Source organism: Sycon ciliatum, chromosome 3, assembly GCF_964019385.1.
Source record: "Sycon ciliatum chromosome 3, ocSycCili1.1, whole genome shotgun sequence".
In the NCBI taxonomy this organism is placed as follows: Eukaryota; Metazoa; Porifera; class Calcarea; order Leucosolenida; family Sycettidae; genus Sycon; species Sycon ciliatum.
In genome coordinates, this window is record NC_088645.1 from 33,843,505 (window position 1) to 33,857,391 (window position 13,887).

Sequence of the window (13,887 nt, forward strand, 5' to 3'; positions counted from 1 at the left end):
TGCCTTGAATCCGTACACAACGATAAAGGATCAGCTGATCAAAAGGACCGAGATATCCGAGCAAGCCAGGCTACGCAAGCTCCTGTCTGACGAGGAACTGGGAGATCGCAAGCCATCCCAGTTCCTTCGAAAACTCCAGCAGCTCTTGGGAGGTGCTTCGCTGGACAATAGTTTCCTGCGGGAACTGTTCCTGCAGCGTCTACCTGCCTCAGTAAGGATGGTGTTGGCCTCCGCCAGCAGCACGATGGACCTCGCCAGCCTGGCCTCCATGGCAGATAGAGTGATGGAAGTTTCCTCTGCTCCTCCGCCCGTGGCCGCAGTAGTAGTGGCTGAGGAACACATGGACCGGTTAGACGCCCTCCAGCTGCAGGTTGCCGCACTGACCGCTGCAGTGGACAAGTTGTCTGCGCCCCGTGCGCGCTCCCGACCCAGCTCGCCTGAGCGGTACACAGCGCGCTCACGCCAGGCCTCACCTGCACGTGCTGATAGTCGCAAGTCACACCTCTGCCGCTACCATGCTAAGTTTGGCGATAAGGCTCTGAAGTGCGACCATACCTGTAGCTACTGGCCGGGAAACGCGCAAGCCAGACATTAGTGGCGCAAGTGTCTGGTACGAATACCTCTAGCCGCCTACATGTCCGAGATCGTATTGCTGGTGCTCTATACCTAGTGGATACAGGAGCTGCTGTGAGTGTTGTTCCGCCAACCAGGGCGGACATACGTCAGTCAGCACAGTTTACTCCCCTCCATGCAGCCAATGGCACCACTATCCGGACATATGGCCAACGTTCCCTGACCTTGGACTTTGGCCTCCGGCGGCATTTTACATGGGTATTCATTGTGGCGGACGTAACGCAACCCATTCTGGGAGCAGACTTTCTTGGACATTTTCACCTGCAAGTGAGCATCGCCCACCAGGAGTTGCGGGATGAAGTGACCAGTTTGCACGCTCTGGGTTCGATCAGCGTGGCCACACCTGAGCCACCGATCAGTACTATACCCCCTGCTGCACCATCCGCGTTCACCTCATTACTGGAGGATATCCCTGAGGTCGCCCAGCCACCCAGGTATGACCAGCCAGTCAAGCACACCGTCAGCCACCACATTGAGACAAGTGGACCTCCAGTATTTGCGAAAGCCCGCCGACTCGCACCGGACCGTCTTGATGTCGCCAAGCGTGAGTTCCAGCACATGATGAATTTGGGCATCGTTCGGCCATCCCAGTCCACATGGGCCAGTCCGCTGCACATGGTACCTAAACCTAATGGCGACTGGCGTCCATGTGGCGATTACCGTGCACTGAATCAGAAGACGATCCCAGATAGATACCCGATTCCCCATATCCAGGATTTCACAGCAGATCTGAATGGGGCTCGCTACTTCACGAAACTGGACCTTATCCGTGCGTATCATCAGATCCCGGTTGCCGAGGAGGATATTCCTAAGACAGCAATCATCACCCCGTTTGGGCTATTTGAGTTCACCCGCATGCCGTTCGGCCTCCGCAACGCGGCCCAGTCCTTCCAGCGGTTCATCGACCAAATCCTGCGCGATTTACCATTTTGCTATGTATACATCGATGACGTGCTCATCGCCAGTCCGGATCTGGAAACACACCGGCAGCATGTTCGACAAGTCCTACAACGGTTGCATGATCACGGTCTCGTCATCAACCCCAGTAAGTGCGTGTTTGCTGCCGACTCACTGGAGTTCCTTAGCCATGTTGTTTCCGCTGACGGCATCCAGCCAACCCCTAATCGTGTCACGGCCATTAACGAGTTCTCCCGGCCCACAAGTTTGAGGCAACTCCGGCGTTTCCTTGGCATGGTAAACTACTACCGGCGGTTTATTCCCCAAGCAGCGCAGCTGGTTCGTCCACTCACCGACATGCTAGCAGGTAAACCTAAGTATTCCTCTGCTTTCCCCTGGACTGACGCTACCGAGTCTGCCTTCGCCGCTGCTAAGTCGGCAATCGCATCAGCTGTGATGCTCACGCATCCCATTCCGTCCGCACCACTAAATTTGATGTGCGATGCCTCGGACACTTGTGTGGGTGCCGTCTTGCAGCAGTTCGTGAATGAGGAATGGCAGCCGCTCGCTTTCTTCAGTAAGAAACTCACCGCTCCTGAGTGTCGCTACGCAACGTTTGGCCGTGAACTGCTGGCTGTCTACTTGGCAATTAGGCACTTCCAGCACTACCTGGAAGGCCGTCCCTTCCATGTACTCACCGATCACCGATCACTGACCCATGCCATTCGTTCTCCGTCCTCCAAGCATTCCCCGCGGGAGGCTCGTCAGCTGGGATACATTTCGGAGTTCACTACTGACGTCCGCTATGTGTCCGGTCCCAGCAATCCTGTTGCCGACGCTTTATCGCGCGTCCATGCAGTTACCGCACCGCCGACAGTTGATTTCTCAGCGCTGGCTTCTGCACAAGCCGTGGATGCCGAACTCCTCCAACTGCGCGGCCAACCTGACTGCAGTCTTCAGTTCCGGGAGGTGACTCTTCCCTCCGCCACCCTCCCAGTAGTTTGCGACATGTCCACTGGCAAACCCCGGCCGTTCCTGCCGCCCGGTTTCCGACAGTGCGCCTTTGAGTCATTGCATCAGCTTGCTCATCCGGGAATAAAAGCTTCGCGCAAGTTAGTCGCGGATCGCTTCGTATGGCCTGGCATGAATGCAGACGTCGCCAACTGGACCCGTGCCTGCTCTGACTGTCAGCGTGCTAAGATCCACCGCCACACCAAAGCTCCGGTATGTCCAATCCCTATGGGTGATCGATTCGCCCACATCCACGTTGATTTGGTCGGTCCCCTGCCCACGTGTCAATCGGCAACATATCTGTTCACCTGCATTGATCGTTGCACCCGCTGGGTTGAAGTGCTGCCTCTCGCTGACATTACCGCCGTATCAGTATGCAAGGCCCTGTTGTCGGTATGGATTGCTCGCTTTGGCATCCCCTCTACCATCACGTCTGATCGAGGTGCGCAGTTCGAGTCGATCCTGTTCCGCCACCTCTCGCAGGCCTTGGGTTGCCAACACCTCCATACCACGGCCTACCATCCTCAGGCCAATGGTATGGTGGAACGGTTTCATCGCCAGCTCAAGGCCTCGCTCCGCGCTCTACCCGATCCGGCTTTCTGGGTCGACCATCTGCCGGTCATTCTGCTCGGCATTCGGTCTGCCATCCGGGTCGACACCCAGTTGAGTTCGGCCGAGATGGTCTATGGCTCCTCCTTGCCCCTCCCAGGCCAACTCCTCGGTGCCTCCGCCCCGGTGTCCGACATCCCATCCACTGGTGCGGACTACTTCCGCCGACTGCAGGATGCGATGCAGAGTGTCACACCGATCCCGACCCGTGACGTCGACGCACGTGGGTATTTACCAGTCGCTTTAGCATCAGCCGAGCGGGTATACCTACGCAACGACGCTGTCCGGCGGCCTCTGCAGGCTCCGTACGATGGTCCATTTGCTGTGCTCCGTCGATCTGCCAAATATTTTGTGCTGGATGTAAAGGGTCGGCCGGTAACCGTCTCCATTGACCGCCTCAAGCCGGCACATGTCTTGGAGTAGTGTTGCAGTCCCTGCTACAGTCTCATTCCTGGTCGCTCACGACCCACATTTTTTCTTCTTCCTTTTTTTACTATGGAGTCGTGCTCTAGGAGGGGGGTAATGTGGTGACTTTAGCAGTTCCCATACCTGTAACTTTTCCGTTTTCACTCCTGGGTTTTCCATAAGCGGTGACTTTGATTTTTATGGCCATTTTCCGGAATTATAATGTGTACGCTACTTCCGGTTCAGATTCCAGATTGTACGCATATATCCCATCATGCATCCTAGTATTTCGCCAGGCATTTATACCGTAGCGTATCTGTATATAGGACATATACACACTGTCACTGTACTATGTCATTACTACACATGTACACCCTTTTCCTTACTGGCCAAGACATTCTCAACCTAGAGCTTTAGGCCAGTAGATAGTTTGGTTTCATCGAAGGCAGTTGCCTTTCTATCTCTCTTTCATTGCTTTGTCAATATTACAGTAATAATACAACTCTATCGATTTACGCCATTTGTGTGCGTTTTAAGAGTTGTGCTAGGGCTAGGACCCTACAGCTTCAATGGATGTTCATCCGGCAAACGTGCTAGGTAGCGTGCTCTGCGTGTTGTCTCCGGTATCACTTCTTCAACTTCTTGGCCACGTTCTCGCACGACGACGAAATGTGGCGCTGTGATCAACTCGATGCCAGGCATAACTCCTGTTAGAACGCTTAGCATCATTACACCTAGCGAAAACACGTCCAAGGGACGATCGTAATCCGGAGTCTCACGTAACGCCTCAGGTGCCATGAATGCCAGTGTACCTGGGCAGCGAGTCATGTCCATTGCCGATTGGACTTGGTGCTGTTGTTGTCGAGGTGAGGTCAAGCGCACAAATTTAGCACCTCCGAAGTCACTGACTTTGGCCGTGCCATTTTTCACAAGCACATTCTTGGGCGCTAGATCGCGGTGAATGATTCCGAATGAATGCAGATAGCGAAGTCCTGCACTAGCGTCGCAGAGATACGACACGAGCTTAGGAGCATCCTCTCTGCCATCTCCAATGCTAACGTCTTCTAGAGACGCCGACAATAACTCCAGGGCCAACGCAGCATTTCCCCTTACCCGAGCTAATCCTATCAGTTGACACAGGTTCGGGTGATGTACTCTGCTGAGACGAAACACCTCTTGGCCAAAAGCTCTGAGCTTACGCTCTCTATCCTGTACACCTGGCTCAACCAACACGGGGTGTAAAACTTTGAGAGCGATATCGATACCTTGCCAGTTGACCTTGTAGACAACTGCATCTGATCCTCTGCCGATTTCGTCTTCGTCTCTCACCTGAACGTCACCTAGGAACGTGATATGCTGGTGTGTTAGCCCTAGGTCATCCAGCAACGCCTGAGCGTCGCGATTCATCTTGAACGACTTTGTCTACGATAGTCACACTTCAGACAGTCCGTTTCCAGTGGTAAGAAAAAGAACAAACAAATCCAGGACGCCTTCGTCCCTCACCAACTCGGCGGGTAGATGATAAAAAAAAAATTCGATGTTGGTCTTACTATACGGTCGGTATCTGACTGCTAGTACTAGTAGGTGGAGCTTCGCAGGCGAAGCCTTTTGTTCTGGGATGACTGGGATCTTACGATGCCGCAGATCTACGTAGATCTCCCATGTCTTCTGCGCCGGCTGGCTTCAAATCCTGTTCTTTCTGTGCGGTGCCCGGTATCTCGCATGATCTCGGAGGGTCATTCATGGTCATGGCATGCGCTGAGCTAGTCCTCCTTCTGAGTGCTTGCAATGCAAAGGCTACTAATACATACTACGTAACCATGGTATCGTAGTTCAGGAATCCGGCCACAACGCCTGCACAAATAAATACATACGATGACATAACAAAGCCCTAACAAATAATATATTTCAATTATTTGCCTCCTTCAGGGGCAGCACGCGGCCTTCATCCGATGCAGACTTGTACTTGTCACTGTAACTACACTGTCTGTACTGTCTTTTCTTGGCTCCATGATCATCCTCCATGCCCATGATGGCATGAATCATGATGTCTGCTACTGTACCATGTGTACTGTGCTAGGGTCAAGCCAATGCGAGCACGTGCTCTGGGATGACTGGAATCAAGGCTTCCGATGCCGGAGTTCTACTATAACACTAGTATACGTAGATCTGCTATGCCTACTAGTAGTACTGCTCCGGCCGCCGGACTTCAAAATCTTGTTCGTTCTGTGCAGTATCTCGCACCAATCATGATAATGACGTAATGTCATGCGCCGAGCTACTACTAGAACTAGTAGAATCTACTACCCGTACTCGCGCGATTATTAGTGCCCCCCCCCCCCCAACCGGTCTTGTAACCAAGCCCATGTGCAAGTAGTTAATTTGGTGTTCTTTTGCTAATGTTCTTGGCCATTGATGCGTTCATTCTTCTGTCGGCTCACTTCTGTGCCGCCTTTTCTGCCTTCGTGCCAATTCTGAGGCACGTAACCGCACCTGCACAAGGTCTCAAGTCTCGCTTGGACTTGTACTGCCACGAGCCTCCTCTCGATTTGGTTACTGTATTCCTCTCTTTCTTATTTAGCCGCTGACCGCTGAAACTCAGTTCCGGCATCGGTCCGCCTCGCTGCTTCACCAAGTCAATTTCGTATCGCAATCCTAGATTGGCTAGGGTACCCCGTAAGGCGACCATACATGTAGATCTGTGAGGACTGCCCTAGAGAAATATGAATAAAATATTATACTATACTATTGCTTCGCACTGGTGTTTTCAGGAACAAAATTGCAGGTCTTGTTCCCGTTTCTGTGGAGTCGTGAGCGTTTACAGTACACTTTAGGCTGAGCCGCTCTGTTATTTTTTGTTTTATGCTGGATGACGCAAATGTACCAGCAATGAAAAAATTTGATAGTGCCCTCTCTTGAATACTGCCCCATCTGTGATGGATATTGAAAAAATAGTGCTCCAGGGCCAGGGCCAGTAATCGCGCGAGTAGCGTACTACATGTTACTAGTACATCTACCATGCAGCACATAATGTAGCGACTCTCCTCCTCCGGGGACATGAATAATTAAAAATAATCATTACACTACCGGTATGTCTGCACGTGCCTTTCATTACTTGTCACTAAACTGTCTTTCCTTGGCTGCATGTCTGCTGGTGTCCAGCCAATGCGAGCACGTGCTGCACTGAGCAAGTGTCAGAGCTAGGGAATCTGGGACGTGACCCGAATGACTGAAGCTGCATGCATGGTTGGAGCCAGCAGTCCAGTAAAATTCATTGTACAACACAATAAAGAACAACAGAGGTTTAATACAGAGCTTGTTGCTCGAGCGACAAACTCTGTAAACCTCTGTTGTGCCTTTTGTGTGTATAAATACTACAATGTAGTGGTCCACGTTATCAGTTATTTTAATACTACAATGTAGTGGTCCACGTTATCAGTTATTTTAATACTACAATGTAGTGGTCCACGTTATCAGTTATTTTAATACTACAATGTAGTGGTCCACGTTATCAGTTATTTTAATACTACAATGTAGTGGTCCACGTTATCAATTATTTTAATACTACAATGTAGTGGTCCACGTTATCAGTTATTTTAATACTACAATGTAGTGGTCCACGTTATCAGTTATTTTAATACTACAATGTAGTGGTCCACGTTATCAATTATTTTAATACTACAATGTAGTGGTCCACGTTATCAGTTATTTTAATACTACAATGTAGTGGTCCACGTTATCAGTTATTTTAATACTACAATGTAGTGGTCCACGTTATCAGTTATTTTAATACTACAATGTAGTGGTCCACGTTATCAGTTATTTTAATACTACAATGTAGTGGTCCACGTTATCAGTTATTTTAATACTACAATGTAGTGGTCCCCGTTATCCGTAATTTTAATACTACAATGTAGTGGTCCACGTTATCAGTTATTTTAATACTACAATGTAGTGGTCCACGTTATCAATTATTTTAATACTACAATGTAGTGGTCCACGTTATCAGTTATTTTAATACTACAATGTAGTGGTCCACGTTATCAGTTGTGTGATGAGCCTTCTCCGCTAGCAGAAAGACGTTTTCCTCCTTGTGATCATTGTGCAATGTACATGATTGTATACATGTATCTGCCGCATGATAATGTATGATCACGTGGTCGGATGATGTCGTAATGGAGATTGTTCAGAAAATGATCTCGTAATTTCGATTGACCTCTGCAGGTAGGACAACGCTTTTTTCTTTTTCTTTTTTTCTTTTTTTTTAAGTACCGAGGTACACAGTCGAGCAGATTATGTACATGTAGATGATTGTACATATGATATAACCTTACACTGGTTAAAAACCAGTATAAGATAAACCTTGTCACTGTTTCCGAACACAGTGTCCTCCACCTTGTTTCATGCTATCAATCTAACAATTGCATGATTGTACATGTACAAGTACATGAGGTGCTGCATGATAATGTATGATCACGTGGTCGGATGATGTCGTAATGGAGAGTGGTCAGAAAATATTAATAATCTCGTGATTTCGATTGACCTCTGCAGCCAGCAGGTAGGACAACGCTGTTTTCTTTTTTCTTTTTTTTTCTTTTTTTAAATACTGAGGTACACAGTGGAGCAGAGAAGGTAATGAGAAGACCGAACCGATGACAATACATGTACAATCATGTCATTGTCATATCTGGAGACGAATCAGCGAATCAGCGTGCTGATGAATTGGGTCTACCTCCCGTGACAGTGGGTCTCGGGTTCAGCGGCAGGATTGTCTGGATTCGTTTTGCTTTTTAAAATTGCACATACTACTGTAGTCACAAGAACAAAGCAGGAGGAAGGAAGAAGAATACAAGAAATGTTGTGTTGTCGGCAGGTTCATCTGAAGAAGAGTTCTCCCAGAGTTCTCTCAGTGAATGCAATCCGTCACGGAACAATACAAATATGTGTACTAGTAACTATTGCTTGACTTGTTAACCTGTACTCGAAGTACATGTACATTGTACCTGCCATAGGCCTTAGACAGATTATGCTAGCATAATTTTTCGCACAATTCCTACCAAAATCGAATAATCGCATAAGTGCTCCCATACCCTCAATGCAGAGACCGGACGGCAGTATTGCTCATGATACTAGGTACATTGCAAACTTGCCCAACGTGCATTTTTACCACTGTTGCACCTAGTGACGACCCACAATGGTGCGTGCCATCTCTTGCGGAACTCTCTGCTATTCTGTCCTCACTTGATTCCTTCCAGACCTCCCCATCCACAGTTAGGACCGTCATGAACAAGTTGAAAATCAATAAATCACCTGGTTTTGACGGTCTTCCCAATGAAGTTCTTAAACGTCTGGCACCCTCAATTTCGTCACCTCTCTCCACCTTCTTCAACATCTCCTTTGCAAGCGGCGTATACCCACTTGTTTGGAAGTTTGCTGTTGTCACTCCCATTTATAAGAATAAAGGTTCTCGTCAGCACACTACCAATTATCGCCCCATTTCGCTGCTACCAAGTTTGTCGAAAGTATGTGAACGTGTTGTTTACAATATTCTGTATAAACATTTCTCAACCGGCGCTTTCTCAGTACCAGTCTGGCTTCTGTCGTGGGGACTCGACCTCGCTACAGCTGACCCGCATTGTCCAGGAGCTGTACACTCAGCGACACCAAAGGCGCCATCAAGGTCTCTGCTTCTTCGACTTGGCCAAAGCATTCGATTCGGTATGGCATAGAGGGCTGATCGCAAAACTACGATCGTGCTATCGCAGGATCATCACCAAGGCTATTATCACACGTGTCTCTTCCGACATTGCTGCTGCTGTTGTGCCGCATCAGCTCAGTGCAGTCTCTATATTTCAGTGTGGAGACTGAGGCAATTCTCCTCATTAGTGCGTCCAAAGCATTTAATGCAATTAATCGCAAAGCTGCTCTGCATAACATCAGCCACCTATGTCCTCCAATGGCCAACTTCATTGCCAATACGTATGGTGCACCCATCCCGCTATTTCTGTCTGGCGGCGGCATGATTTAGTCTCGGGAGGGCACGTGTCAGGGTGATCCCTTGGCAATGGCCATGTTCGCGTTAGCAGTGACACCTATGATTCGTGACCTTCGGCAACATCACACGGATATTCAGCAGTGCTGGTATGCGGATTACGGCGAGGCTGGTGGTCGGCTGTCGGTAGTTCATGCGTTTTGGCGTGACATCACCTCCCTTGGTCCACATTATGGATAAAATCCAAATGCTGCTAAGACTAAGTTACTAGTCAAGCCTGGATTGGAGGAGGAAGCAAGGATCTTGTTTGCTGACACACCAGTAATATATATATATATATATATTAACTGGTTTGAGGGAAAGAGACAAACGGGAAAAGTCTGAAGAAAAAATTGACTGTCACCACCAGGACTCGAACCAGGGACCCTCGCTTGTAGCCAGCGATGCTCTAACCACTGAGCTATGATGTAGTCGTCATCCCAGCAGTGGCCGTTCAACATTTTCTTCAGACTTCGTAACTCACACTTCCTGTGAATCCACACAATGCGGATTACGGCGGGTATATTTTTTATTTTTATATATATATATATATATATATATATATATATATATATATATATATATATACGGAGTGATGGTGTCCGTTATCTGGGTGGCGCAATCGGCACGCAGGAGTACATCACTGGAAGTCTGTGACGTCACGTGGCATTGTGGAGTAAGGAGGTACGTGCGTTGGCATCGTTTGCCAGGACGCAACCACATGCGCGGCTTACAGTGCTTTTACCAGAGGCCTGCGTAGGAAGTGGCACTATCATCTGCGATCTCACAAAGACCCAGAATCTGCGTGTTTTGATGAACTAGATAGTGTCATTGGAAGAGACCTGATTCCGGCCCTCACTGGTCGTACCAGCCTGTCAGATACTGAACGCAAACTGTTGGCAGTGCCTGTCAGGTTCGGTGGCCTCGCCCTCCCAAGTATTGCCCAGGACGCCAGTGAACAGCGAAGAGTGAGTCTGAGGGTGACGCGGCCCATTGTGGACATGATAGAGTACAAATCTGATGCTGCTCCGCCGGCCATCGTTATTGCTCAGGCAGGGGCTCTCCGCAGGGGTGAGCAGAAGTTGCGTGCGTCTGCATATCGTCAGTTGCAGGCGTACATGTCCCTGGGGCTGTGCAATCAGCAGAGGTTGCTGGTGGAATGTGCTGCTGACCCTGGGGTTTCAAGCTGGCTGACTGCTGAGCCCCTGGCAGAGAGTGGCTTCATTCTTAACAAGGTGGAGTTTGTTGACGCATTGTCATTACGATATGGCTGGCCCTTGCGGGACATTCCAAGCTCGTGCGTGTGGTGCGGACCTCAGCGTCGATCTTGCGGCAACGTTCCCTACTGGGGGGTACCCCACTCTCCGGCACAATGCTCTGCGTGACCTGATTGCCGAGGCCATGGATGTGGCCATCCCGATGTGCGAATTGAGCCTCCTTAGCTCCCACTCGAGGGTGAAGCGCTCTCTGGTGCCACGACTAACTGGCGTCCGGAGGCTCGTCTGGATATCTGTGCAAGGGGCTTCTGGTCTCGGCAGCAAGACACATTCTTTGATGTTAGGGTGACTCATCCTTCAGCGTCCTTGCTGTCGAGAGGGGTGGTTCTTGCTCAGCTAGCCAGGAATGAGCAACAGAAGAAGAGAGCATACCTGCAGAGGGTAATACATGTGGAGAGAGGTGCATTCACGCCCTTGGTTTTTGCTACCAATGGTATGTGCAGCCAGGAGTGTTCACGTGCCCTGAAGAATTTGGTTGGCTTAATTATCAACAAGCATCCTGATTTACATTATTCAAGCGTTATGGCAAGATTGAGGTGCTGTATCTCTTTCTCGCTATTTAAATGGTTTGTAACGTTCTTTCGTGGATGCAGGTGTAGTGTGCGTGAGCCTCCTAGCCTTAGACCACGCACATTACATTGGTGTGCGTGGTCTAAGGCAAGGAGGCAACTCCCACAGTCAGTCAACGAACGTTTCAGAACTTACTCCGGCACGGCCTGGAGCTTATCTTGTATCCAATATTCCTAAGTGAACTTGCTCTCAATCAACCACGACTCTTACGTATGAGATACAAACAAGAGAACTTATACAGAATCTAACAAGGCCGTTGGCAAGGGGGCCAGCTAGGAAGCTTCAGCTGGTGTCTATTGCGGGAAACAAGCAGCAGGCAGCAAAACAGCTAAAGGACGTATGTGATAGCATAGCAAGCAATCTGGAAATGCCATTGATTACTCGCAGCACGCCTCAGTGCTACAAAGGAAGCATTGGAGCATGAAACTGATATTGCAGTGAAGATAAGTCCATACAACTGCACAAGGACCTCTTGCAAATGAAGCATAGTGGCACAAGTATTGTATTTTGGAAACAATGAAGACTACTGATAGTTAGTGTTGGTCTAGCTACTCTCCAGTGTGTAGTGGCGCCATGCAAGGATCATGGAAGAACAATCGTAAATGTAGGAAGTACTGTATGCAGTTCTAAACAATAAGAGTCATGCAAAATACATGTACTACTAGTCATGTGTAAACTGTAAAGCAGGGATACTACACAGGGCTTCCTATTTGCGTCACTCGTTTGCAGGCATGCTTGGTAAAATATTATTTTTTCCTTGTTAATAATAACGACCTACTTCTTGCGTAGGGATGAATAATTATCCGATCAACGATGGGAATTAACCGTATTGCGTGACTGATCCTTTCAATGTTCTAATCCTTCAAGTGACGTTTCCTTTTCTACCTGGACGCCTCCTTGTTTTACCTTTTCTCTCTAGCTCCTCTCTTGTACCTTTTTATTTAATTTTTATTATCATTATTTATTTATGGATTCCCCAAAGGTCGAGGCCTAAGTTGAGGAGGTCTCCGTTCATGGCTTACTGGTAATATATCTGCAAATTTATAACATTATAGATTGAGAAGAGGAAGGGTTATAACAAATGCGTACTGTAGAAATCAGCCATATCATTCGTTACTATGTTATATACACTCTGGAAGGAATGAAACCAGCGGGTTCGAAGCGGGTGTTGGCAAAGATGGTACGGACACGAGACACAAAGCAATGACTATTTTGGGTGGTTCTAATGTCAGTGGGGGGAGAATTCCAGGTGGCAGCGGTAACCCCCCCCCCCCTTCTTGCTATTATTCACTTAAATGTGGGGCTTTGAATAAAACAAGTTGACTACTCATACAGTGACTATGCTGCACTAGGCACCGTTCGACTGCGGAACCCCTAAGCAGTCAAATATAAGCAGTCATTTTAGCCCTAAGGAGTGAAATATGCAGGAATATAACAGTTCCAAGAAGAAGAGAAAAGCAAGTGATTCTGTCGAGTCAACACCTCTCGTCAGTACTGCTGGCAGACCCTAGACTAGAGTCCCAAGAAGAAGAGAAAAGCATCGCTGTCTGCTTCCCTACCGGACATCGCCAGCATACCGTCCAAGGACGGCGGTGACTCCAGCGGTGGCGAACTGGACCTGTCGGATCTTCTCGCTGACGGTAATGCCGTGTCTTCTGCCCCGCTCCGGTCAATCCATCCGCCGGCGCTTTGTCGTCGACGGAACGTCTCCATAGGGAACGTCTGGACAGGGAAGAGGAAAAGGCCGTGTCGGTAACAAAGCATCCTCACTCCGGTGTCAAAGCTATGAAGATGGCCATGAATGAAGGAGCAGTGGCCCGTGGTAGGAAATCTGCGACCAAGTCGATACCGCCCAAGGCCCCGGGAACGGGATTCGATCCAACTAGCCTGCACGCCGAAAGTGACTTTGGTCTTGGAGATGCATCATCATGGTAGTTTGATCATGTCAGTGGCAGTGCAGCCTGAAAGGTATGATGTCATACTAAGAACAGATGATGATGTCATCATGATGTACAGATGATGTCATCATGACCCCTAATCTCTCGTATTCTCACTTTAAATGTCTGTCTATGACTATGATACATGTACTTGGAGGTACATAATAATAATTATTATTATGATGGAGGCACAGCTTGTTGTGCAAGCTGATGCTCTGAAGCTATTTCTGCTAGCATGTCATTGTCATGTTCTCCTTTTGCCTGTTATTTCCGCGGGCAAGCCTTGAGCGCGCGTGCTTGTGTGTGTGTGTGTGGGGGGGGGGGGGGGGGGGAGTGTGTATGCCCGTACTCCGCAGTGCACGTTGGCCTGGACGCGTGTCGTCAGGGGAACCACAAAACCCAAACTGGCATGTGGGTGTGAGCGATATTGCCCATACGGTTTAGTACTGTATAGCAGAGTGATGTTGTGCAGTCCAGGGGGGGGGGGGGTTCAAATGTTTATGTTGTGCAGTCCAGG

General features: G+C 48.9%; 1 protein-coding gene across 2 annotated transcripts in view; it reads right to left on the minus strand.

The window, feature by feature from the left end:
• The window catches only part of LOC135812033 (serine/threonine-protein kinase OSR1-like), a 122,063-nt gene that overhangs the window by 87,240 nt on the left and 20,936 nt on the right, over positions 1-13,887 (minus strand). The gene's annotated exons all lie outside the window — the stretch shown is intronic.